We start from the raw sequence: 13213 nt of genomic DNA on the forward strand, positions 1-13213 counted from the left end.
GGAGCTTGCAGTGAGCTGAGATCACGCCACTGCACTCCAGCCTGGGCGACAGGGTGAGACTCCGTCTCAAAAAATAAAAATAAAATAAAAAAATAAAATAAAAATGGCCAGGCACGGTGGCTCACGCCTGTAATCCCAGCACTTTGGGACGCCAAGGCAGGCAGCTCGCAAGGTCAGGAGATCGAGACCATCCTGACTAACACGGGGAAACCCCATCTCTACTCAAAATACAAAAAATTAGCTGGGCATGGTGCCTGTAGTCCCAGCTACTCAGGAGGCTGAGGCAGGAGAATGGGTGAACCCGGGAGGCAGAGCTTGCAGTGGGCCGAGATCATGCTACTGCACTCCAGCCTGGGCGGCAGAGCAGGACTCAGTCTCAAAAAAAAAAAAAAAGGTATATCTTGAATTTGTTGCTTATTTCCACCTCCACTGCTCTTACCCCAGGCCAAACCACTGTCTTCCACCTGAACTCCTGTAATTCCTGTTCTATTTGCTTTACACTTGTCCCCTTCAATCCATTCTCCCTCCCCAGCAAAAGAGATCTTCTCAAAACCTAAATAGGTCAGGCATGGTGGGTGGCTCACACCTATAATCTCAGCACAGCACTTTGGGAGGCCCAGGCAGGTAAATCACTTGAGTCCAAGAGTTTGAGACTAGCCTGGGCAACACAGGGAGATGCCATGTCCCTATATCTTTAAAAAAAAAAAAAAAAGTTTTAATTTTTTGTTTTGTTTTACCTTGCTCTTTTTCTTTCTGTTTTTGTTGATTTTTTTGTTTGTTTGTTTGTTTGTTTTTGAGACAGAGTCTCACTCTGTCACCAGACTGGATTGCAGTGGTGCGATCTTGGCTCACTGCAACCTCCGCCTCCCAGGTTCAAGTGATTCTCCTACCTCAGCCTCCCAAGTAGCTGGGACTACAGGGGTGCACCACTACACCCAGCTAATTTTTGTATTTTTAGTGGAGACGGGGTTTCACCATGTTGGCCAGGATGGTCTCTATCTCTTGACCTCATGATCCGCCTGCCTCAGCCTCCCAAAGTCCTGAGATTACAGATGTGAGCCGCCATGCCTGGCCTCTTTCTTTCTATTTTGTTGTTGTTCTGTATTTTGCTTTCAGCAGAATCTGGGACACTTCATCTGGACAAAAATTAAAAATTAAGCCAGGTGTGGTGGCATGGACCTGTAGTCCCAACTACTAGGGAGGCTGAGGTGGGAGAATCGCTTGAGCCCAGGAGTTCGAGGCTGCGGCAAGCCGTGATCACACCACCGCACTGCAGAATGGGTAATAGAGTGAGACCCTGTAACAGGAATGACAGCAAAACATAAACCCCTGCTCACACCCTTTACCCACTCCCTATCATATTTAGGAGACTTGCTTTTCCTGGCCTTTTCATTACCTCTTCTGTAATCTCATCTCATCCCATTCTCGCTCCTGTCTTCCATGTTCCTATCACACTGACTGCTTTTCAATTCCTCGAACATGGCAAGTTCTTTCCTGCCTCAGGACCTTTGCTCTTGCTATTGTACTTCCTGAAATGTTCTTCTCCCAGGTCTTTGCATAATTGGCTTGGATGAGTCTCAGCAATAATCTCACCTTCTTCATCCTTTATCATCTTACCTAAGTTGCCTCCCAACTTTGATCAAAGCCTGTTCTTCTTGTTCTTTTTAAATTTATCACTAACATAGTAATAATAATTATTGTTTTTAGGTTTTCACTATTTATTTATGACAAATAGTCCACATTCAATATTCTCTCCAGTCAACAGTTATTTGAGGCCAGGCACAGTGGCTCACGCCTGTAATCCCAACATTTTGGGAGGCTGAGAGGAAGCATATAAGAGCCCAGATGCTGGTAGGTATGGGAAGACAGAAGATAACTCACTGCATAAGCAACACCTGGTGGGGCTCCTGGTACTCGGTGGACTTGTGTTCTAAGACATGAGATGGCAGCCAAGAAATAAACAAAAAATAATTATGTGCTTTCTCTGCTCATATGCGTTGTGGTGGCAACAGCTGTGGCCTCAACATGCAGAATAATGCTAGTGAGTTTGTGGACGTGTATGAAATGCTCCACCAGCAACTGCATCATCAGCATCAAAGACTAAGCCTCCATCCAGATAAATGTGGCTGAGGTTGATAAGGTCATGAGCAGGTTTAATGGCCAGTTTAAAACCTATGCTCTCGGTGGGGCCATTTGAAGGATGGGCAAGTGAGATGATCTATTCTCTGACTGTCCAATGCTGATGACATTGTCTCAAATAACTTTTTCGAGACACCTCGCCCAGTCCTTCTTCGGTCTTCCCATACCTACCAGCATGCAGGCTCACTGGGGGCAGACCTAGTAAGTCTGTGGTTTTTTTTTTTGAGATGGATTCTTGCTCTGTCGCCCAGGCTGGAGTGCAGTGGCGTGATCTCGGCTCACTACAACAACCACCTCCTAGGTTGAAGCAATTCTCCTGCCTCAGCCTCCCAAGTAGCTGGGACTACAGGCGCCCACCACTATGTCCGGCTAATTTTTGTATTTTTAGTAGAAACAGGGTTTTACCATGTTGACCAGGCTGGTCTCGAACTCCTGACCTCAAGTGATCTGCCTGCCTCAAGCCTCCCAAAGTGCTGATATTACAGGCGTGAGCCACTGTGCCTGGCCAATAAGTTTCTTTGTGTTCATTTGTTTGTTTCTTTTGTGACAGATTTTCCCTTTTGTTGCCCAGGCTGTAGTACAATGGTGCAATCTTGGCTCACTGCAACCTCCATCTCCTGAGTTCAAGCGATTCTCCTGCCTCAGCCTCCCGAGTAACTGGGATTACAGGCATGTGCCACCACGCCCGGCTAATTTTGTATTTTTAGTAGAGACAGGGTTTCTCCATGTTGATCAGACTGGTCTCAAACTCACGACCTCAGGTGATCCACCCGCCTCAGCTTTCCAAAGTGCTGGGATTACAGGTGTGAGCCACCGCGCCCTGCCCAGTAAGTTTCTTATCCATCATTTTGTCAGTGGTTCTAGCTCAGTGCCTGCCAGGTAGCACATGACCAATGAAGAGTGGCTGTACTAACTTATAGGAGGTGAGTGAGTGGTGCAGCCAACCATCTGGGCACAAAGGACCTAAATTCCAAGTGACCTTGCAAACTAGAGACCTTATCAAAAACAGAATGGAAAAATATCACCTAGGGAAAGACTGAATGTTTGATATTATGGCTCAAAAACCAATTGTGGGCTCAGTTATACAGCTAGATTAGGCTTCTTATATGGTGTTTGTAAAGGGCTATAAAAAAAAATCTGCAGGAAGCACATTCACATCAATTACCTCATTTAATCCTCATACCAACCTAGGCAGTATATAGGGTAGACGAAATTGTCTCAAGTTTACATACTAGGAAACCTATGTGTAGTTTGGTTATATGATTTCCCCAAGGTCACTGAGCAAGGCAAAGGCAGGGCAGGGACCCTGTGCCTTTTCTCTCCAAGGCTGCATGAGTTGTATAACCCATTTATTCTAGGATCAAAGAAATATTCAAATTTAAACCTTCACATCCTGCAGTCCAGACACATCCCTCTTTTCTAAAGCACACATTCCTGGAGACAACACCTGTGACCCATTCAAGTCCCTGAGCCTGTTCTTGTGCCCCAGGCCCCACCTCAGAGAGAGACCAAGCTGTTTGAAACGGGGAACAAGCCCAGCCGCAATGACTCACATCTATAATCCCAGCACTTTGGGAGGCCGAGATGGGCGGATCACCTGAGGTAAGGAGTTTGAGACCAGCCTGGCCAACATGGAGAAAACCCGTCCATGTGTGGGCGCCTGTAATCCCAGCTACTAGGGAGGCTGAGGCAGGAGAAACGCTTGAACCTGGGAGGTGGAGGTTGCAGTGAGCCAAGACTGTGCCTTTGCACTCTAGCCTGGGCAACAAGAGGGAAACTCCATCTCAAAAAAAAAAAAAAAAAACTTTTGTAGTATACATACAGAAAAACTTAAGTGTGCAGGTTAATGAAATCTCACAAATTGAATATGCCTGTGTGCCTAGCACCCATATCAAGACATCACACATGGCCAGCTCTTCAGAAGACCCTTGTGTCTCTGCTTAGTCACTATGCCCCTAGAGGGTGACAGCATCCCAAATTCCAGCAGGTTAGATTAGTTTGCCCCTTTTCTTCAAAAACAAAACAAAACAAAACAAATTTGCTGTTGTCCACTTCCTGTTTGAACTTCGTTTCTTTTTTCTTTTCATTTTACCTGCTGCTCCCATTCAACCTCTTTTCTATTTTACATAACTACTGATGGAGTTTTGTTCTTTTTCCTTATTTCCCCCTCAAAGGCTAAATGTGTCCATGAGGGTCAGGTTCAAATGATTCCCTTATTGAAAAAAGCCCGGTTTCTTTATTTTTTTTATTTTTATTTTTATTTTTATTTTTTTGAGACGGAGTCTCACTCTGTAGCCCAGGCTGGAGTGCAGTGGCCGGATCTCAGCTCACTGCAAGCTCCGCCTCCCGGGTTCACGCCATTCTCCGGCCTCAGCCTCCCAAGTAGCTGGGACTACAGGCGCCCGCCACCTCGCCCGGCTAGTTTTTTGTATTTCTTAGTAGAGACGGGGTTTCACCGTGTTAGCCAGGATGGTCTCGATCTCCTGACCTCATGATCCACCCGTCTCGGCCTCCCAAAGTGCTGAGATTACAGGCTTGAGCCACCGTGCCCGGCCGGTTTCTTTATTTTGAGACAAGGTCTTGTTCTGTCTCCCAACCTGCTAGGCTGACGCAATCTTGGCTCGCTGCAACCGCCACCTCCTGGGTTCAAATAATCCTCAGCCTCCCCAGTAGCTGAAACTACAGGGCTGCACCACCATGACTGGCTAATTTTTTTTTTTTTTTTGAGATGGAGTTTTGCTGTTGTTGCCCAGGCTGGAGTGCAATGGCACCATCTCGGTTCACTGAGACCTCCGCCTCCTGAGTTCAAGTGATTCTCCTGCCTCAGCCTCCTGAGTAGCTGGGATTTTTGTATTTTTAGTAGAGACGGGGTTTCACCATGTTGGTTAGGCTGGTCTTGAACTCCTGACCTCAGGTGATCTGCCCACTTTGGCCTCCCAAAGTGCTGGGATTACAGGTGTGAGCCACCGCACCCAGCTAATTTTGTATTTTATGTAGACACAGAGTTTCACCACGTTGCCCAGGCTGATCTTAGACTCCTGGGCTCAAGCCATCTGCCCACCTCAGCCTTCCAAAGTGCTGGATTATATGTCTGAGCCACAGTGCCCAGCCCAAAAGCCCCATTTCTGTACCCTGGCATTGGAGCCTTCTTGTTTAGCCTGTAACCTATGTTTTCCACTTGGCTTATCTGATGGTTAATTATATGTATTAACCTGTCTGGGCTGAGAGATGCCCAGATAGCTGGTAAAACATTATTTCTGGGTCTGACTGGGACAGTGTTTGCAGAAGAGATAAGCATTTAAATCAGTAGACAGAAAAGTTCTGCCTTCACCCATGTGAGCAGGCATCATCCAATCCACTGTGGGTCCAGACAGAACAAAAAGGCAGGGTGAAGGCACATCTGCACCCTCTTCTGGAGCGGGGCCATCCATCTTCTCCTGCCCTTGGACATCAGAGCTCCAGGTACTCAGGTCTTCAGACTCAGGCTGAAGGACGCCACCAACTTCCCAGGTTCCCCAGCTTGCAGACGGCATACGGTGGGACTTCTTGGCCTTTAGAATCACGTGAGCTAATTCCTGCAATAAATCCCCTCTTCCATATCTCTCATGTATGCCTCTGTATATCCTGTTGGTTCTGTTTCTCTGGAGAACTCTGGAGAACTAATTCAATTTCCAATCCTCCAGGACCCTGGGGGTTAATCTGAGTTCTTTCCCTTCACATTTCACCTCTCATCAGTGGGCAGCCCCTGTTGGTTTGGTGGAACAAGTGAAGTCATTGAGTACTAACTGAGTACTTCAGTACTAACCGAACTGAGTACTTACTGTGTGGTAGGCACCACATGAGGAGCTGGCATACAGAATTAAATAAACCAGGACCTCTGCTCTGGATGCACTGACAACTAGTGAGGGAGAGAAACAGAAAAACAACTCATTTGCATACATTTCGTTCTAAACGCCGTGATGCACGGAGGGAATGTACTTGCACCAGCCTAGGGACTCAGTGGGGGTTTCAGGAGAGGCCAAGTTGGGACTTTTTGAGCAAGAGTGATCCAGAGGACATTAAGGAGATCCAGGCAGTAGAAATGGTGTTGGCCTTGAAGAGCTTTTGCAGGGAAAACAGAAATGGGCATAGCCACACTCTCCTTGTCCCCAACACCTTTTTTGAAGGGAGCAAGAGGAAGAAGAATCTGAGAAGAAAGAAAAGAAATATAGTCAGAGAAGTAGAAGAACCAGTAGGAAATGCAGTCACAAAGTCAAAAGAAGAGAGATTATCCTGAGAGAACACAGCTGTGCCAAATGCCTCCAGAAAATTCAGTAAGATGCATATGGAAAAGATTCCCCGGATTGTGCAATTTCGAGGGCATGGCTAATTTACCTGGGCAGTTTCAGAGGAATACGGGAATGCAGCCCAGATTGCCTGGGGGTAAAGAGAGGAAGGAAGTCAGGAGGAGGAAACAAAGACTGCACGTGGCTTTTTTGAGAAGCTGAGCTGAGAATGGGAGATGATTGCACGAACTGGGAGGATGTAAACTTTCCAAAGACAAGGGTGGTAGGGCTGAGCATGATGACACATGTCTGTAATCCCAGCACTTTGGGAGGCTGAGGCGGGAGGGTCACTTGAGCCCAGGAGTTTGAGACCAGCCTGGGCAACATAGTGAGACTCCCATCTCTAAGGAAAAAAAAGAAAGGGAGGTCAGCATTGAAATATAGAGGACACCCAAAGGAGGGGTCTTCAGTACTTAAGGCTAGGAAGAGGGGTCCCTCATGGGAAAGTGGGGTTGTGGATAAGGGGAGGTGGGGGATGAGGAAATGCCCCTCTCATGACCAGTTACCAAAAATCAGGAAGCAAGGTTATTTGCTGGGAGTAGGGGAGAATGGTTAAGTAAGGAATTTGGGGTCATTCGAGGGTAAGAGGTTACTTCCATTGGCTGGACTTCAGATCTGCTGGGGCTGCAGAGTGAACTGGGGTGGAGGAGGCAGAAGCAAACCATGCTTCTTTGAACCCCTTGTGCATAGATCCGTGCCCACCAGTGTGCCTTTGTGTCAGACAGATTCCAGAACTGATGTTCTGAGTTCAGGGTGTGTGCATTTAAATGCTCTCTTCTTTTCAAGGGGTGGGGGTTTGCGGGGGAGACAAGGTCTCACTCTGTTGCCCAGGCTGGAGTGGCACTTAATGCCACTGAGTTGTACACTTAAAAGTGGTTAAAAAGGTAAATTTTGGCCAGGCATGGTGGCTCACACCTGTAATCCCAGCACTTTGGGAGGCTAAAGCGGGTGGATCACCTGAGGTCAGGAGTTCGAGACCAGCCTGACCAACATGGTGAAACCCCGTCTCTACTAAAAATACAAAAATTAGCCGGGCATGGTGGCACATGCCTGTAATCCCAGCTACTCAGGAGGCTGAGGCGGGAGAATCGCCTGAACCCAGGAGGCAGAGGTTGCGGTGAGCCAAGATCATGCCATTGCACTCTAGCCTGGGCAACAAGAGCAAAACTCTGTCTCAAAAAAAAAAAAAAGTAAATTTTATTATACATATATTTTATCACAATGAAAAAAGAAATGAAATATTGAAGCATGCTACAACGTAGTTGAAGCTTGAAAATGTGGTAAGTTAAAGAAGCCAGTCACAAAAGACCACATATTATTATATAATTCCATTTATACTAAATGTTCAGAATAGTCAAATCCATAGAAAGAGTGAAGATTAGTGGTTGCCGGAGGCTGGGGGAAGAGGAGAAATAGGAAATGACTGCTAATAGATACGGAGTTTCTTTTGGGAGTGATAAAAATGTTCTAAAATTAGTGGTAATGGTTGTACAGCTTTGTGAACATACTGGAAAACCACCGAATTGTATACTTTACAATTGTTTACTTTTTTTGTTTGTTTGTTTTTGACACTGAGTCTTGCTCTGTTGCCCAGGTGTAACCAGATGTGATCTCATTTATCTGTTTTTGCTTTGATGGCCTGTGCTTTTGGGGGCATTACTCAAGAAATCTTTGCCCAGTCCAGCATCCTGGAGAGTTTCCCCCATGTTTTCTTGTAGTAGTTTCATAGTTTTAGGTCTTACATTTAAGTGTTTAATCCATTTTCATTTGATTTTTGTATATGGTAGGAGATTTGAGGGGTCTAGTTTCATTCTTCAGCATATGGATATCCAGTTTTCCTAATACCATTTATTGAAAAGACTGGTTCTTTCCCTAGTGTATGTTTTTTTTTTTTTTTAGAGAGAGTCTCACTCTGTCATCCAGGCTGGAGTGCAGTGGCACCATCTTGGCTCACTGCAACCTCAGCCTCCCAAGTAACTGGGACCACAAGCAGGTGCCACCACACTTGGTTAATTTTTTTTTTTATTTTTTATATAGACGAGGTTTTGCCATGTTGCCTAGGCTGATCTCAAACTCCTAGACTCAAGCAGTCCGGGAGTACAGTGGTGTGATCACAGCTGTCTGCAACCTCAATCTTCTGGGCTCAATGGATCCTCCCAGCTCAGCTTCACAAGTAGCTGGAGTTACAGGTGTGAGTCATCATAGCCAGCTAATTTTTTTGTTTGTTTGTTAGAAATGAGATCTCATTATGTTGCCCAGGCTGGTCTTGAACTCCTAGGCTCAAGCAATCCTCCTGCCTCAGCCTCCCAAAGTGCTGGAATTACAGGCTTGAGCCACTGCACTCCTATGGCTATGTTCCCCGTTGTGTGTTAATTATGGTCAGTGTGAGGCCCACCCTAGCCTCCCAAAGTACTGGGATTACAGGCGTGAGCCACTGCACCCGTTGAATGTAGAATTTTATCAAATGCTTTTCTAGCATTGATTGAAATAATCATATGGTTTTTGTCCTTTATTCTGCTGATATGATTTTATCACATTGATTGATTTGTATAAGTTGAACCATCCTTGCATTTCTGGGATAAATCCCACTTGGTCCTGATAAATAATCTTTTTAATGTATTGTTGAATTTGGTTTGCTAGTATTATCCTCCTTATTGAGGATTTTTGCATCAATGTTCATCAGGGATATTGGCCTATTTTTCTTTTTTCGATGTGTCTTTGCCTGGTTTTGGTATCGGTAAAACTGGCCTCATAGAATGAGTTTGGAAGTATTCTCTCCATGTCTGTTTCTGTTTCAGAATAGTTTCAGTAGGATTAGTATTCTTTTTTTTTTTTTTTTTTTTTTTTTGAGACAGGGTCTCATTCTGTCACCCAGGCATAGTGCAGTGGTGCGAGCTCAGCTCACTGCAACCTTTGCCTCCCAGGCTTATGTGATCCTGCCACCTCGCTAGCAACTGGGACCACAGGCGTGTACCACCATGCCCGTCTAATTTTTGTGTTGTTTGTCAAGACGGGGTTTTACCATGTTGACCAGGCTGGTCTTGAAATCCTGAGCTCAAGCGATCTGCCTGCCTAGGCCCCCCAAAGTGCTGGGATTACTGGAATAAGCCACCATGCCCAGCCAAGTATTAAGTCTTTAACTGGTATAATTCAGCAGTGAAACTATCAAGTCCCAGGCTTCTCTTTGCTAGGAGACTTTTTATTATGGCCTCAATCTCATTACTCTTTGTTTGTCTATTCGGATTTTAGGGTTTTTTTCCTGGTTGAATCTTTGTTTTTATATTCATGTCTAGTACAGCAGATTCCAGCAGAAAGAACAAAAAGATTTTCTTTTGCATTTTGTTCTCTGTTGGCAAAATATGTTTTTTTTCCTTTGAGCAACAGTAAACTTCCATAGTTCCTATAAGGGAGGTGGTAGCAGGTAGACAAACTTGGTCTCTGAGATATTAGACAGTTTGCCCTGTAATAGTTTGGAACAACATGGCTGAGCCTGGCATGCAAGGGTCCTGATTGGTAAAGGGCTGTAGCTGGAGCAGCATGCTGTCATTGTAGCTGTGTAGTGCCATGGACGTACCGTCAGTGTTTGGAGAGAAATAGCAATTCTGTTATATGTGTGGGGTCACTGTGCCTCATAAGTCAGTTCCTTCTTACATTATGTTTGGATGGCGTTCCTGTTGAGCTTCAATATGAAACCTTAGAAACCTAAAGTAGTTGGTGGTTCTTTCTCATGGGCTGTCCCCACATACACAGTGTCTAAGTTGTCTTGAACCGATTCTGACTATAATTAACACACAACAGGGAACACAGCCAGCCAGGTGCAGTGGCTCAAGCCTATAATTCCAGCATTTTGGGAGACTGAGGCAGGAGGATTTCTTGAGCCCCCGAGTTCAAGACCAGCCTGGGCAACATAGTGAGACCTCATCTCTACCAAACAAACAAACATACAAAATTAGCCAGGTATGGTGACTCACACCTGTAACCCCAGCTACTTGGAGGCTGAGGTGGAGGATCACTTGAGCCTTGGAAGTTGAGGTTGCAGTGAGCTGTAATCACGCCATTGTAATTCAGCCTGAGCAATAGAGCAAGACTCTTACCTCAAAAAAAAAAGAAAAAAAACCCTGAAATTCTGAAAAAAACACAGAGTTTATTGTAGTGGTAGCTGTACAATTACAAAAGATGAAAAACAACCAAAGTGTCCAGCAGTTGTATGTGGGGCAGTTAAGTAAAACTGTGGCATGTCCATTTCAGTGGAATGTTACACATCCTTACAGTTTAAATATATGAAGAAGTTTTAATAATATTGGCCACAGGACACAGAGTATGTTGTGTTCACAGCTAAGAGCTTTAAAAAAAGGAAAAGAAGCTAAAATATCTGGATGAGAATGGGTCATTTTTTTCTTTATAATTGTTAGTACTTTGTAGTTTTTCTTCAAGTTATAGTCAGGAGGAAACCTTTTCCCTCGGTAGTATACAACTCAAAGAAAATGTACTGAAGAGTATAAAATACTGATCTAAGGATTAGGTATGAGACTTTTTATTTTAAAATGTGTAACTCTTACGATACTAATGTGTTTGCCTCCTTCTGCCACCAGGGGGCAGACCGGGCCGTTCCAGTCCTGATCATTGGCATTCTGGTGTTCCTACCGGGTTTTTACCACCTGCGCATCGCTTACTACGCATCCAAAGGCTACCGTGGTTACTCCTATGATGACATTCCAGACTTTGATGACTAGCACCCACCTAATAGCTGAGGAGAAGAGTCACAGTGGAACTGTCCCAGCTTTAAGATACCTAGCAGAAACTATAGCTAAGGACTAAGGAATTCTTCTGCTTGCAGATGTTTAAGAAAATAATGGCCAGATTTTATGGGTCCTTCCCAAAGATGTTAACTGAACCTACAGTAGCTAATTAGGACATGCTCTGTTTTTCATCCCTTGGCTGTGGCAAGAGCTCCTGACAAGTTTTTCCACAGGAATATGTATCATGGAAGAATAGAGGTTATTCTGTAATGGAAAAGTGTTGCCTGCCACCACCCTCTGTAGAGCTGAGCATTTCTTTTAAATAGTCTTCATTGCCAATTTCCTCTTGTAGCAAATGGAAGAATGTAGTATGGCTAATTTCTTATTACTAAGTAATTTATTTTAAAAATATCTGAGTATATTATCCTCTACACTTATCCCTACCTTCATGTTCCAGTGGAAGGCCTTAGTAAAATCAAAGATCGGTGAGTTCATCTGTAATGTTTTTTTTTACTTACTTTCTTATTGACAGCAACCAGGAATTTTTTTTTTTCCTGCGGAGCAAGTTTTCAAAATGTAAATACTTTCTCTGTTTAACAGTCCTTGGCCCATTCTGATCCAGTTCACCAGTAGATTGGACAGCATACAATTTGGATCATTTTGTCCCTTGTAAATCAAAATGTTCTGTAGATTATTCCTTTAATGGCTGGACTTTTGGCTGTTTCCTAATGAAACATGTAGATAAGTGGTTATTATTTCGAGTTTATAACCCTATTGCTAGCACCTTGTATGATGTCATCATTCTGCTCATGATTCCAAGGATCAGCTTGGATGCCTAGAGGACTAGATCACCTTAGTTTGATTCTATTTTTTAGCTTGCAAAAGGTGACTTATATTCCAAAGAAATTAAAACGTTGAAATCCAAATCCTGGAATTAAAATGAGTTAACTTTAAACATTTCAGAAAACATTTTAATGATTTTATGATATCTTTAATCCCAGTACCCAGATCTACCTTAGTTTGTAGGTAGCTGGCATTATGGGTCACACTCTACTTTCCCTAACTCTGAGGTGTGGACTTGGGCAGCTAGAAGCATGGACATGCCATCAGCTGAGTTGGAAGGCTATGGGAAGAGCAAGTGTTAGATATCTACTCAATATCCAAGTGGAGCTGTTGAGGAGGCAGTTGCGATGCATGTGTGTGTCTAGAGTTTAAGAGTGGGTCTTGGATGGAAATAGAAATTTGGGAGTCAGTATTTGGACAGTATCTTAAAAATCAGAGGGCTGTTTGAGATCACCAGTAGAGCGAGTGTAGTTGGAGGGGAAAAAAAAAAAGACTCAGGAAATGAGGGACAAAGAGAGGGTGACGTGAAGCAGCCTCCAAGATTAGGCACTTTTGGTAATGGGAATGTTGACTGGGGAGTCCAGTAGTCTAGAGTTCCTGATCCTTGACAGTGAATATGTGAGGTGATATATAAAGCTTTATCTTGGGGAGTGGTTGCCAAGCAAAGCTCAGATCAGAAGGTTTTGACCAAACCAAATGATTTGGTTTATTTATTTATTTTTTTATTTTATTTTATTTTTTTTTGAGACAGAATCTCGCTCTGTCGCCCAGGCTGGAGTGCAGTAGCCGGCTGGATCTCAGCTCACTGCAAACTCCGCCTTCCGGGTTTACGCCATTCTCCTGCCTCAGCCTCCCGAGTAGCTGGGACTACAGGCGCCCGCCACCTCGCCCAGCTAGTTTTTTTGTATTTTTTAGTAGAGACAGGGTTTCACTGTGTTAGCCAGGATGGTCTCCATCTCCTGACCTTGTGATCCACCTGTCTCGGCCTCCCAAAGTGCTGGGATTACAGGCTTGAGCCACCGCGCCTGGCCTATTTTTATTTTTATTTTTTTTAAACAGAGTCTTGCTCTACTGCCCAGGCTGGAGTGCAGTGGCAGTCATGGCTCGCTGCAGCCTTGAATTCCTGGGCTCAAGTGATCCCCGCACCTTGGCCTCCCAAAGTGTTGG

At 44.6% G+C, this 13213-nt stretch overlaps 1 pseudogene; it reads left to right on the top strand.

Annotated features, from left to right (window-relative positions):
- Positions 1-2025: 2025 nt before the first annotated feature.
- Positions 2026-11197, top strand: LOC144331505 (small ribosomal subunit protein eS21 pseudogene; annotated as a pseudogene).
- The last annotated feature ends 2016 nt before the right edge of the window (positions 11198-13213 follow it).

This window comes from Macaca mulatta, chromosome 10 (genome assembly GCF_049350105.2).
Source record: "Macaca mulatta isolate MMU2019108-1 chromosome 10, T2T-MMU8v2.0, whole genome shotgun sequence".
NCBI lineage: Eukaryota > Metazoa > Chordata > Mammalia > Primates > Cercopithecidae > Macaca > Macaca mulatta.